Source organism: Trichechus manatus, unplaced genomic scaffold (genome assembly GCF_000243295.1).
Source record: "Trichechus manatus latirostris isolate Lorelei unplaced genomic scaffold, TriManLat1.0 scaffold00023, whole genome shotgun sequence".
NCBI lineage: Eukaryota > Metazoa > Chordata > Mammalia > Sirenia > Trichechidae > Trichechus > Trichechus manatus.
Window position 1 is genome coordinate 10102368 of NW_004443959.1, and position 12228 is coordinate 10114595.

Below are 12228 nucleotides of genomic sequence, written 5' to 3' on the forward strand. Positions count from 1 at the left end.
CGCCGCCGCTGCCGCCGCCGCCGCCGGGAAGCTAATCCTGCAGGAAGGAAGGGGGCGCGCGCCTCGGCTGCCGCGAAGTAGCAGCGGTCGGCGTCCTCCGTGCGAGGCATTATCTGAGCGTTCGGGTGCCCGCAGCGTGGCGCGCCAGGGTTCGAGGGCGTGCCCCTCGCTCGGCCCATCCGCAGGACTACCTCCCGCCGGCCTCCCCTCCCCGGGTCGAAGTCCATTGCACAAGCTCTTTCTTCTGACTCCTGGGTCCGTGAGGGTGTGTGCAGGTACCGCGCAGACACTTCCGGCCCGAGGTAGAGTCCACCTTTCTGTGTCCCAACCTCATCACTTGGTTAGAACCTTCCTGGGGTTCTCCACCTAAACCGCTGGGAATGCCCGTCCAGGCTAAGAAGAAAGTATGAGGAGTTCGCCCCCTACAGGAGAATGTGCTACACCCCGTAACAAATCTCTTCTGCTCTTTGCCCGGGGAATACCCACCAGACAGTCTGGGATTCAGTAATAATAATACCCGTTGCCGTTGAGTCGATTCCGACTCACAGCGACCCTATAGGACAGTACAACTGCCCCATAGGGTTTCCAAGGAGGGCTGGTGGATTCGCACTGCCGACCTTGTGGTTAGCAGCCGTAGCTCTTAACCACTGCGCCACCATAAACTACCACTGAATGTTTATGTGCTTTACATGTAGTCATTTAATCGTCCAAATCACCTTCTGCGGTAGATAACCGAAACCAAACCCCTTGCCATAGAGTCGATTCCGACTCAGCGACCCTGTAGGACAGAATAGAACTGCCCGATACGGTTTCCAAGGAGCGGCTGGTGGATTTGAACTGAGGACCTTCTGGTTAGCTGTGGAGCTCTTGAGGTAGATAAAGAGATGATTATTTTGTATAGAAGACAAACAATTGGTCCAGTAATACACAGTAAATGACAGAACCCAGATTGAAACCCAGGTCTCTGACTCCAAAGTTGCAGCCTTCAGAGTGCTTCCAAGCCCAATTAGTAAATGTTCCGGTCATGTTTCCTAAGCTTGTATAATTACAGGTGATTCTCAGTTGGAAATAGTTTTGAGGTTCAAGACCAGGACCCACCCTGAGAAGTTAACTAAACTCACCAAAATGGATATTCCTGTAGAAGTGGAAGAAACCAAGGGAGTGTATGAGAGAATGAAGAGAACCGGCATTTACATTATGGTGTCAGAGAGACCATGCAACTAGAGCAGGTAAATCTCATAATTGGTCCAATAAGGAGTTTGAATCATTACAGGTTTTCGTTTATAGGTCTTAAGGAAATTCTCACAGTTATTTTTAAAAATCCAGAAGCTCTGAAGACCCTAGTCAAATAAAATCACACCCTATAACTCTACACCAGGCATGTGGCATGGTTTCTGTAGCCGCTAGCGATAAAACCAAGAGAAACTTTACAAAAACCTTTTGTGCATCTGAGAGGAGGAAGTGTGAGAGACATTGGAAATTCAACATGTCAGACAAAGCAGTCTCCTGACACTGCAGGACAGTGGGCCAGTCAATCAATCTTTTTTTTAAGCTCCCATGTAAGAATTTGCTGTATGAAGTGGAAGCTTGGGTCAGACGTTATGTATGGCCTTTGGTATTTTAGTAGCATTGTATGTGAAATTTAGCTTTTTAAAATAGCTGTATTGGTGAATAGATTTATCATTGCACTAGGCAATAAGTTACAATTTTTTTTAAAACTTAGTACCTCTGCTTCTATCTTCCCTTTATTTTTTCACCTTTTTGGTATCTTTGACGGATTTCTGTATTTGCAACTTTCTACTATTCAAGTCTTACATATATATTATTTATATTAATATATCCTCTCCCGCATCACGCAGATTTTGTTCCTTCCTACCTAGCTTTCCAGCTACAGTCTTTTTGTTATCCTTTGTCACTGGGGAATATCACGGCCGCGGGCATTGACGCCATGTGATTTCTGCCCAGTGCTCTGACTGCGAAAGGGAAGAAATTTAACGGAGCGCGGGTAAACTGCAGGAGTAACATGACTCCTATAAGGTAGCCAAATGCCTCGTCATCTAATTAGTGGCACCTGTGAATGGATGAACTCGATTCCCACTGTCCCTACCTGCTTACTATCCAGCGAAACCACAGCCAAGGGGAGGGGCTTAGCGCAATCAGCGTGTGGGGGAGGGGAAGACTTTGTTGAGTTTGACTCTAGTCTGGATGGTGAAGACTCCTGAGAGGTGTAGAATACGTGGGAGAGGCCTGGATAGAGGGCTCATAGGAGCCCTGGTGGCGTAGTGGTTAAGCCTTCGACTGCTAACCAAAAAAAAGTCAACAGTTTGAATCTACTCTGGAAACCCTATGGGGCAGTTCTACTCTGGCCTATAGCATCCTATAGGGTCACTATGAGTTGAAATCAACTCAACGAGGAAGGTTTTGTTTGTTTGCTTTTTAGTATCAGGCTAGGAGTCCCTGGGTGGCGCAAGTAGTTAAGTTCTGGCCTATTAACTGAAACGTTGGCAGTTCAAACCCTCCCAGAGGCACCTTGGAAGACAGGCCTGGCAATCTGCTTCTGAAAGGTCACAGATAACCCTATGGTTACGGTTGAAAACCCTGTGGAGCACAGTTCCACTCTGCCCACATGGGATTGTCATGAGTCTGGATTGAGTCAACGGCAGCCAACAACAATATCAGGTCATGAGGGATTTAAGGAAAAAAAAGTAATTTTTCCTTGGCATCTACTACAGCATTAACTTAACTGATCAAGACTTCTTCATATACAAGGATAGACAAGGTTAAGCTTGGCGTTATCTGTTCTGTCTTTATATACAACTCTCGTTCTTGTTTCTTGTCATTTAATATAATTTCTCAGATACAGGAAACTTTGTTGTTGTTGTTGTTGGGTGCCGTCGAGTCGGTTCCAACTCATAGCGACCCTACGCACCACGAAAGGAAACACTGCCTGGTCCTGCCCCATGCTCACAATCCTTGTTATACTTGAGCCCATTGTTGCAACCACTGTGTCAGTCCATCTCGTTGAGGGTCTTACTCATTTTCAATGACCCTGCATGATGTCTTTCTCCAGGGACTGATCCCTCCTGACACATGTCCAAAGTATATAAGACATAGTCTCACCATCCTTGCTTCTAAGGAGCAATCTGGTTGTACTTCTTCCAAGACAGATTTGTTTGTTCTTTTGGCAGTCCATGGTATATTCAATATTCTTTGCCAGCACCACAGTTCAAAGGCATCAGTTCTTCTTTGGTCTTCCTTATTCATTGTCCAGCTTTCACATGCATGTGATGCGATTGAAAGTACCATGGCTTGGGTCAGGCGCACCGTAGTCCTCAAGGTGACATCTTTGCTTTTCAACACTTTAAAGAGGTCTTTTGCAGCAGATTTGCCCAATGCAATGCGTCTTTTGATTTCCTGACTGCTGCTTCCATGGGCATTGATCATGGATCCAAGTAAAATGAAATCCTTGACAACTTCAATCTTTTGTCCGTTTATCATGATGTTACTTATTGGTCCAGTTGTGAGGATTTTTGCTCTCTTTATGTTGAGGTATAATCTATACTAAAGGCTGTGGTCTTTGATCTTCAACAGGAACCTTTAGTAGCCTCAGAAATAAGATTGCAAAGTTGTACTGCATTATGAAGGTGGGTGAGAAGGCTAGTGGAAAACAAGTTATTACCAAGTCCACTGGTTGTATAAAGAGGAGATCAGATTGGTAGAACATTAAAACTGCCATCTCTTAGAAACCTCAGAAAAACTTGCCCAAGTGCAGAAGCCTAGAATTAAAACAAGACTGGAGCAAAACATTACTACACCCACTTTTTGACTTGGTTAGGTTCCAAAGACCAGGTCATTACATAAAAATTGGCATTATATGAAAATGGAGGATAAACCACATCAGATCACAAAATGGAGGATGTCTGCATTATTACATAACTGCCAAACTACATCATTGCATAACTGCTAAGCTACTGAGAATCATGGCCCAGCCAAGCTGACACATAACCTTAACCATCACAGCCAGCATTACTGTCCCCTCACACCTCAGCATTTGTTACTGCCAGACGTACGCCGTTATCTCACAAAATAGATAGTGGATTTTTCACTATCATTGTAAATGCAAAATGTTGGATAATGAGATAGTCAATAAATGAAGAGTAGGTGTAATGCCGCTGAGATTAATGTAACAAGAATGAGTAGTTTCCAAATAATAATAAAATTAAAGTTGAACATGGATCAAGAAAACCTTACATACACACGCAAAAATGTGTTTTTAAAGTGCATCAAAAGAAGACGAACATGCTGATACTGCGATTACAGGCCTATACTCCCTTCTCCAGAATTTCGAAATCTCAAAAGTCCTGAAAATCTAAAGTTTTTAAAATAACTCTTTTAGTGATATAATTGACCTGAAATAAACTAACATGAGGCTATTTGTAGTCTTTTCTTTATCTCACTTCATGTCAATATTTATGTTTTGCTACAAACTATAAATGTGCTTGCTTATAGAGTATTATCCCATATCCTACTGGAAGTGATTCAGAATATCTAGTATATGTACTGTATTACCTTTCTAAAATCTGAAAAATTCTGAATTCCACACACCTCTGGTCCCATGGTTTCAGATAAGAGATTGTAGGCCTGTATCATTAAAAAAAGGAAAGAAGAGAAGAGAAAAAGTGAGAAGAAACATGGCGGTACAGACTTTTCACTTCCTGGGAAGGAAAAAGAAACTCTTCCTCTCAAAAACAAAGTGCTTTCAGCAGCCCACTGGGATTGGCAAACGGCCCATTTTCCAAAGGAATTTTCTGCCTCCAGTAGTACACAAGAACCTGAGGTTTTTTCCACCTCACATCAAAGCGTAAAATATGTTCTTAACTCTGAAATTTGCTTGAGGGTTAAATGGTTAGTACAAGACTTGTCCAGTTCACTTGCTATTAACTTGTAAATGATTACCGTTGGAATGGGCAGCTCTGTGCCTGAAGAGGACTATGGTAAACAGTATAATAAAATAGGAAGAAAAAAACAACACCCTAGTGATGTGAACATGTAAGCATTACTGGAAATTTCTTTTCTACAACTTAACAATACTCTCCCAAAGACAGTGTTGCTGAAGGGATCCATTTATCCCCAAAATGAGAAAAAGTTGAATACATTTGCCACAGGGGTCTCACCTTAGCACTTTGAGGGGAAAAATTAGCACCAGAAACCATTTTACAAATACAAACAGGTTTTGATACCAGCTTTGCTTCTCTGTGTTTTAGATGACTAATTTAATCTTTGTGGACTTTAGTTAGCTCATTTGTAAAACAAGAGATTCCAGACTAGCTAGTAATTTCTGAGGTCCCTTCCTTCTCTAACATTCCATGATTCCATGATTCATGCTTTATGTTAGTTTGGACACAAAAGAGAAAATACCACAAGGGCCACACTCTCACTAATAATCTAATGGTTGGTTCTAGACACTTGAGAATGAACAAGTTTTAGATGACATTTAGAGCTAATGTTTGAGAATATGGTCATTTTGTTAAACTGGTAGATGTAGATGACAAACTGGTTTACACAGAGCTAATTTTACAGATAGGTACTTGAGGTCTGTTCCCTTCTTTTTTTTTTAGCAAAGCGGTTTCTATAGGTAACACTCTGAGAGCGGAACTGCAAGAGACCATTCTGGATAAATGAGGTACAATCAGTGTGATCATTAAGGTTGTGTGTCAACTTGGCTGGGCCATGATTCTCAGTGGTTTGGCAGTTATGATGTGCTTTTGGCTTGCATATACTGATGTCATCACTACCGTGATGACATCTGATATAATATGATCACTTCCATGATGAGATCTCCTGTGAGTAGCCAATCAGTTGAAAGGGAATTTCCTTGGCAGTGTGGCCCACATCCAATATTAGATGGACATTCTGACAAGGCTTACAGGCTTTTGCTCACTCTGGATCCTGCAGCTGGCTCCTATTTGTTTGACCTCCAGTTCTTGGTTTTGATATGCCCAGATAGGCTGCTCATATGAGCTAGTTTGATTATTGGCACCTTTGAAACTCTAATGTCCTATCACCAGGTGGTTAGATCTGTTACTAGGTATGTGAGCTCAGGAGTCCGCCCACTCCTCCTGTATGGATTTAGCTCAGGTGCCCAGGTAGATAGCCACCAAGTATGTGGTGTAGGCTCTCACTTATAGTCCTAGACAGGCATGGGTGATTGGTGTAGGCACAGGCATCTGGCTGCAGCAGGGGGACACACTCTGAGCAAGGCAGGGGGCTGATGGCTGCCCCCAAGTGTCCAGGAGGAAGGCATGTCCCTGTTCCCTAAAGCATGTAGGTGGGTGGGTTTTGTAGCCAGACTATGAGCAGCTAATGCTGTTGGCTGTAAGGACTGGGGAGCACCTCTTATTCATGGGCCCTGGTCCCAGGTGGCTAGGTGGTGTGGGTGGAGCCACCAGTCCTCAGGCCCCTGATGTGGGTAGGTGAAGACTCTGCTTAATGGGCAGAGCAGTGTCAAATGTCACAAACCTGCCACTTCACAGCTGAAACAGTTCAAGTTAGACTTCCGGTACATACCCTGTTGTACTGTAGTAATGAGGGCCTACGCTGTTGAAATGGACCCACAAAAGTCTATGCAGGGGGAAAGGCACTCAAAGTCCATGGATCCCTTATGCCTGTGCCTAGGCAAAGGAGCTGTGCCTACCCTGGGTTCCTGGCTTAGGGGAGCTGGCAGTTTATTTTTTCCCGTTTGTTAACTTCTTCACTCTCCAAGGCAGGGAGAATGGCTCAGGACATGTGACGGATCCTACTTCCGGCCCAGGGGACTTGGCAGTTGCTGAAGCTGGTCTGGGACCCAGTGCAGAGCAGGGAGTGGGGAGGTAAATGGGAGAGAGTTTTTTCCCTAAAGGGGGTATTTTTGATCCGCGCGGTAAGCTTTACGCAAGTACTTATCTTTCGCCAGTGAGGACTGCTTCTCACTGGTTCTGGGTGGCCAGGTAGACTCTCTGGTGCTGGATCTCTCCCAGTGCAGAAAACATGCCTTCCAAGCACCACCGCTTGCCTGCCTCACTGCTCACCCACGAGCTGCTCAGGCCTGAAGGGCCCAGGCTCTTGCCAGGTCAGGTCTGGCAACTCCTCACTGCTTCTGAACCATCTCTCCCTCCCCCTGCCACTCAGTCTGGTTCCTCAAGTCTGCCTTTGATGTTCAAGGCTCCCAGATTGCCATATATAATCAAATCACTTGTTTTTTCGGGTCTTTGTTGTAAGAGGGTCCACCAGAAGCATCTGACTACTCCACCATCTTGGCCCCGCCTCCTGACCTCCGGTTCTTGGGACTTGAGCTAGCAGCTTACCTGCCTTCTTATCTGCCGATCTTGGGATTCGTCAGCCTCTGCAACCTGTGAGCTAGAGGCCTGCTGTCTGACCTGCTGATCTTGGGTTCGCAGTCGCTGCAGCTACATGATTCAGGAGAAGTCTCCAGCCTGACCCACAGACTTGGATTTTCCAGCCTCTACAACATCAGAAGTCATTGTAAATCTCTCTATATATATATATTTATATGCTGCCCTGGTTTTGCTTCCCTAGGGAACCCAGCCTAAAACAAGTGGTGTGCTGGAGCCAGCTCATTCTGACTCCTAAGAGCCAATAGTTGAACTTTTAGGAATTACGCAAGCCGGTTGTTAAACATAGCCATTATGAGAAATTAAATTATATAAACCTATAATTAGATATATTATATTAAAACAAAGGTAATAAGTACTCAAAACTCATCCCTTCCTTATTATTTTGCTGAATTTTACTATTACCTGTGCTCTTGAGGATATTTGTGTTGATTATATCTATATGGTAGAAATACTATATAATGGTGTGGTACACTCCACATTCTGGTGCTTGAAATTGTCCACAATAGAACTGTTTACACCAGAGAAATTGGCAAATGCTACAAATTAGGGCTTGATTTTTTGTTTTGTTGATTGTCTAAATTTGATAAAGTGATGGACAAAATGTTGACATTGCAGATTAAACTTAAAAGCATATCATGTCTGTAGCCATTACATTGTGAATAGTGAAAAAATTTGGGGAAATATTCTTCCAGTATTTGCAAACTCTTACATGATTCAGTAAAGAGGTCAATCATGTCAGTGTCAGACGAGTGAAGTTACAGCATATGTCTTCATTGTTTCACTTTTGTCTTGCCCATTAACATAAATAAAAATGTCAACCATCATTCATATTGAGAGTATACTCATTTGTCAATGACATGAGTAACTTCTTCACTGAATTGGATAATAATCAAGCATTTATTCAGTCTTATTTTGCCAAATCATGATTTAATTGCAAATGTAGAATGTCTATGAATACAGGTGTTCAGCAAAAATCAATGAAAGCATTCTGTGAGAATCAATTAGCTATATGGAATTTATAATAGTGTTGTATATTTTGTTATTATTTGTAAATGGTGTGCTATACATCCTTTCTCTCAGTAAAATTTAAAGTAAACATTTATGTATATGCACACATACATTTTTTTCAGAAAGGAGGTTGTTAAACATTTACCAGCCCAGCACTGAATATAATTGTATCTTCCCTGCCAAGAGGCAGAAGGTTGAACCGCCCAGCTCTGAATCATGCTTACAAGATAAAACCCATATAGAATAAATCTCAATAAATTAGACTAAATGAAAAAAGACAACTTGTGTTAGTAAAAATTGCCTTAGAATAATTAAGAAAACATCATTTGTTTTCAAGTACTTGTTAGTTGCCATTGATTCATCTCCGACTCACAGTGACCTCACGTATAAGTACTTAGAACAGCACGAACAAATGCCAACAGAGGGTGTGGTCTATTTTAATGAAAAAGCAAAAAAAAAAGAAAGTTTAATTAGCACTTTGTATCTAAATAGGTTTTGCTAAAGCTTTTAAAGAGTGCTTGGAATAGTTTATTGTCTTGAGTCAAATCATTTTCTTCTCCCCTGATTTAGATCCATTCTTAGGTTTTGTGGGTGACCCTATTAGATGGTATGGAATTCCACTTCAGTCTCATCAGAACCCATTATCCTTGGGCTAAAGAATGCCCAGTGGTTCCCCATTGCCCACAGAATAAAGTTTAAACTCCTTAGTCGGAATCTGTACCCAGTCTTTTCTCCCAACCTCATGGATTGTTCTTCTCTTAGACTGTTACCCTGTCTCAGCTGTGCTCTAACCCCGCCATCAGCAAATTATGGTCCAGGGACCAAATTTGGACAGTAGCCTGTTTTGGTACAGACCTTGAGTTAAGAGTGACTCTTACATTTTTAAGTGATTGAGGAAAAAATCAAGAAAATAATATTTCATGACATATGAAAATTCAAATTTGAGTGTTATAAATAAAGTTTTATTGGAATACAGCCACACCCATTCATTTATATCTTACCTATGGCTGCTTTCATCCCATGTCTTAGGCTGGGTTCTCTAGGCAAAATCAGTAAAGCATATAAATATATACAGAGAGAGATTTATACCAAGGAAACAGCTCGTGTGATTGTAGAGGCTAGAATGTCCCAAGTCCGTGGATCATGGTAGAGGCCTTTCCTAATTCACGCAGCTGTAGAAGCTGGCAAGCCCAAGACTGGCAGGTTGGAGAACAGGACTCCCACTCACAGGCAAGACCGCAAGGTTTCTCCTGATTCAGTAGCTGCAGGGGCTGGTGAGCCCAAGATCGGCAGATCAGAGAGCAAGGCTCCGCTCACAGGCTGTGAAGATCAACTAATCCCAAATTTGGTGGATAAGCTGACAGCTGAAGTCCCAAGAACCGGAGGTGAGACACAGGAGGCAGCTGCAGGATCCAGAGTGAGCAAAAAACCAGAACATCTGCTTATATTCAGATGCAGGCCACACCCCCAAGGAAACTCCTTCACCGTCAGGGGAGTGATCACATACAAACACTGAGAATCACTGCCCAGCCAAGCTGACACACAATCTTAGCCATCACACCCCGCAACGGCAGAGTTGAGTATTTGCAAGAGAGACTGAATGGCCCAAAACCCTAAAATGTTTATAGTACTGTCTGGTCCTTTACAGAAAAAGTTGCCAATCCCTGCTCTAAATGCAAGTTTCTCATTTTTCCCAGCTCACATGCCCTTTTGTGCTAAATGAATTGGATTCATTTCTCTGGTCCTTCAATATTTCTTATGCCTATAGGACAAGTCCTTACACAATACATGAAGCCTTTCACAGACTTCCCTATTTTTCCAGCCTCATCCCAAACCACTCACTACCCCCTCCCCAACAATTTAATCAACAATTAGATCACCTAAGACGCATTGTTCACTAAATAAATTATTTCCACATCCTCAAGCCTTTGTTCAAACCATTCCCTCTACCTGGAACACTCTTCCTCTTATCCATCTGACAAACTTCCGGTTGTCTTTTGGGGTCGAACTCGAATCTCCCTCCACCATGAAAGCCTTTTTGAGCTCCCTAGGCAGAATTACAGGAGCCCTGGTGGTGCAGTGGTTAAAGTGATCGACTGCAACTGCACAGGAGAAAGATGTGGCAGTCTGCTTCCATAGAGATTTACAGCCTTGGAAACCCTATGGGGTCACTATGAGTTGGAATCACTTTGACTCAGTGGCAGCGAGTTTTTTTTTTTTTTTCTGGTAGGCAGAATTAAGGAGTCCCCGGGTGGTGCAATCAGTTGAGCACTCAGCTACTAACTGAAAGGTTGGCAGTTCAAATCCACCCAGGGGCGCTTTGGAAAAAAGGCCTGAGGATCAACTTCTGAAAGGTCACAGCTATTAAGGAGCAGTTCTACTCTAAAACACGTGGGGTTGCCATGAGTCGGAATCAACTTAATGGGAAATGGTTGGTTTGATTGTATTTTAGGAAGAATTAACCATCTCCTCCTCTCTGCTTCCATAGTATTTTAGCCATATCTCTAGTGCTTTTGTTAGAAACAGTAATGAAATGCCAATATTCCTATCTTAATACACTGTAAAATGCTTCTCCCACCCTTTCTATCTTCTGGTGCACACTACCACCCTCTCTATTCTCATTGGCATGTGAATTAATTGTTTTAGCCAAATAATGAGTCAGTCAAGATGGGAACACACACTTAATTGAACTGATAAGTCTCAACTTCCTCTGGAAATAACGTGCTTCAGCTCCTATTATAGAAATGTTTCTATGATAGAAATTTTCTCATTATTTCGTGATTAGAGCATTTGTTTTCTCATCTCACCATCCTCACTAGATGAGGCTGGGGGGGGAGGGGGGAGGGAGAACATGTTTTATTTATCTTTGTACCTCTAGCTGCAAAACAGGGCAGGCACACAGTAGGTACTCAATACATGTCTATAGACTTCAATTGCATAGGGGTGCTTATCTGAAAAAGGAAGAATCTCCTCTCTCATGTCAGCATACAAAGACATATCAATTCAATGCAAGGAAAATCTATCAGTTTGAGATATTTGGAGGTGCAGTGGTTTTCCCCCATGATGGAGTCTTCCCTGTCAGCTCAAGTATGCTAGTAAAGATGTTTTTGTAGAGGGAATTCCAACATTGGATGGAAGGGAGAGTACTGACTGAACTTGATCACCTTAACCCTTTATAGATTGAAATGTGTAAGTCTCCCTCCCTCTGTATCAGAAGCTTTGTTGTTGTTGTTGTTAGATGCCATCCAGTCAGCTCCAACTCACAGCAACACTGTGTGCAGCAGAACAAAACATTTCCCGGTTCTACACCATCCTCATGATTGTAGCTATGTTTAAGCCCATTATTGCAGCCACTGTGTCAGTCCATCTTGTTGAGAGCCTTCCTCTTTTTCAATGACCCTCTACTTTGCCAAGTATGATGTCCTTCTCCAGGGACTGGTCCCTCCTGATAACATGTCCAAAGTATGTGAGACATAGTCTCACCACCCTTACTTCTAAGCAGCATTCTGGCTATATTTCTTCCAAGACAGATTTGTTTGTCCTTCTAGCAGTCCATGGTAATATTCAATATTCTTTGCCAACACCATAATTCAAAGGCATCAATTCTTCTTCAGTCTTTCTTATTAATTGTCCAGTTTTTGCACGCATATCAAGTGATTGAAAATACCATGGCTTGGGTCAGGCACAACTTAGCCCTAAAGGTGACATCTTCGCTTTTCAACACTTTAAAGAAGTCTTTTGCAGCAGATTTGCCCAATGCAATACGTTGTTTGATTTCTTGACTGCTGCTTTGATTGTGATTGTGGATACAAGTAAAATGAAATCC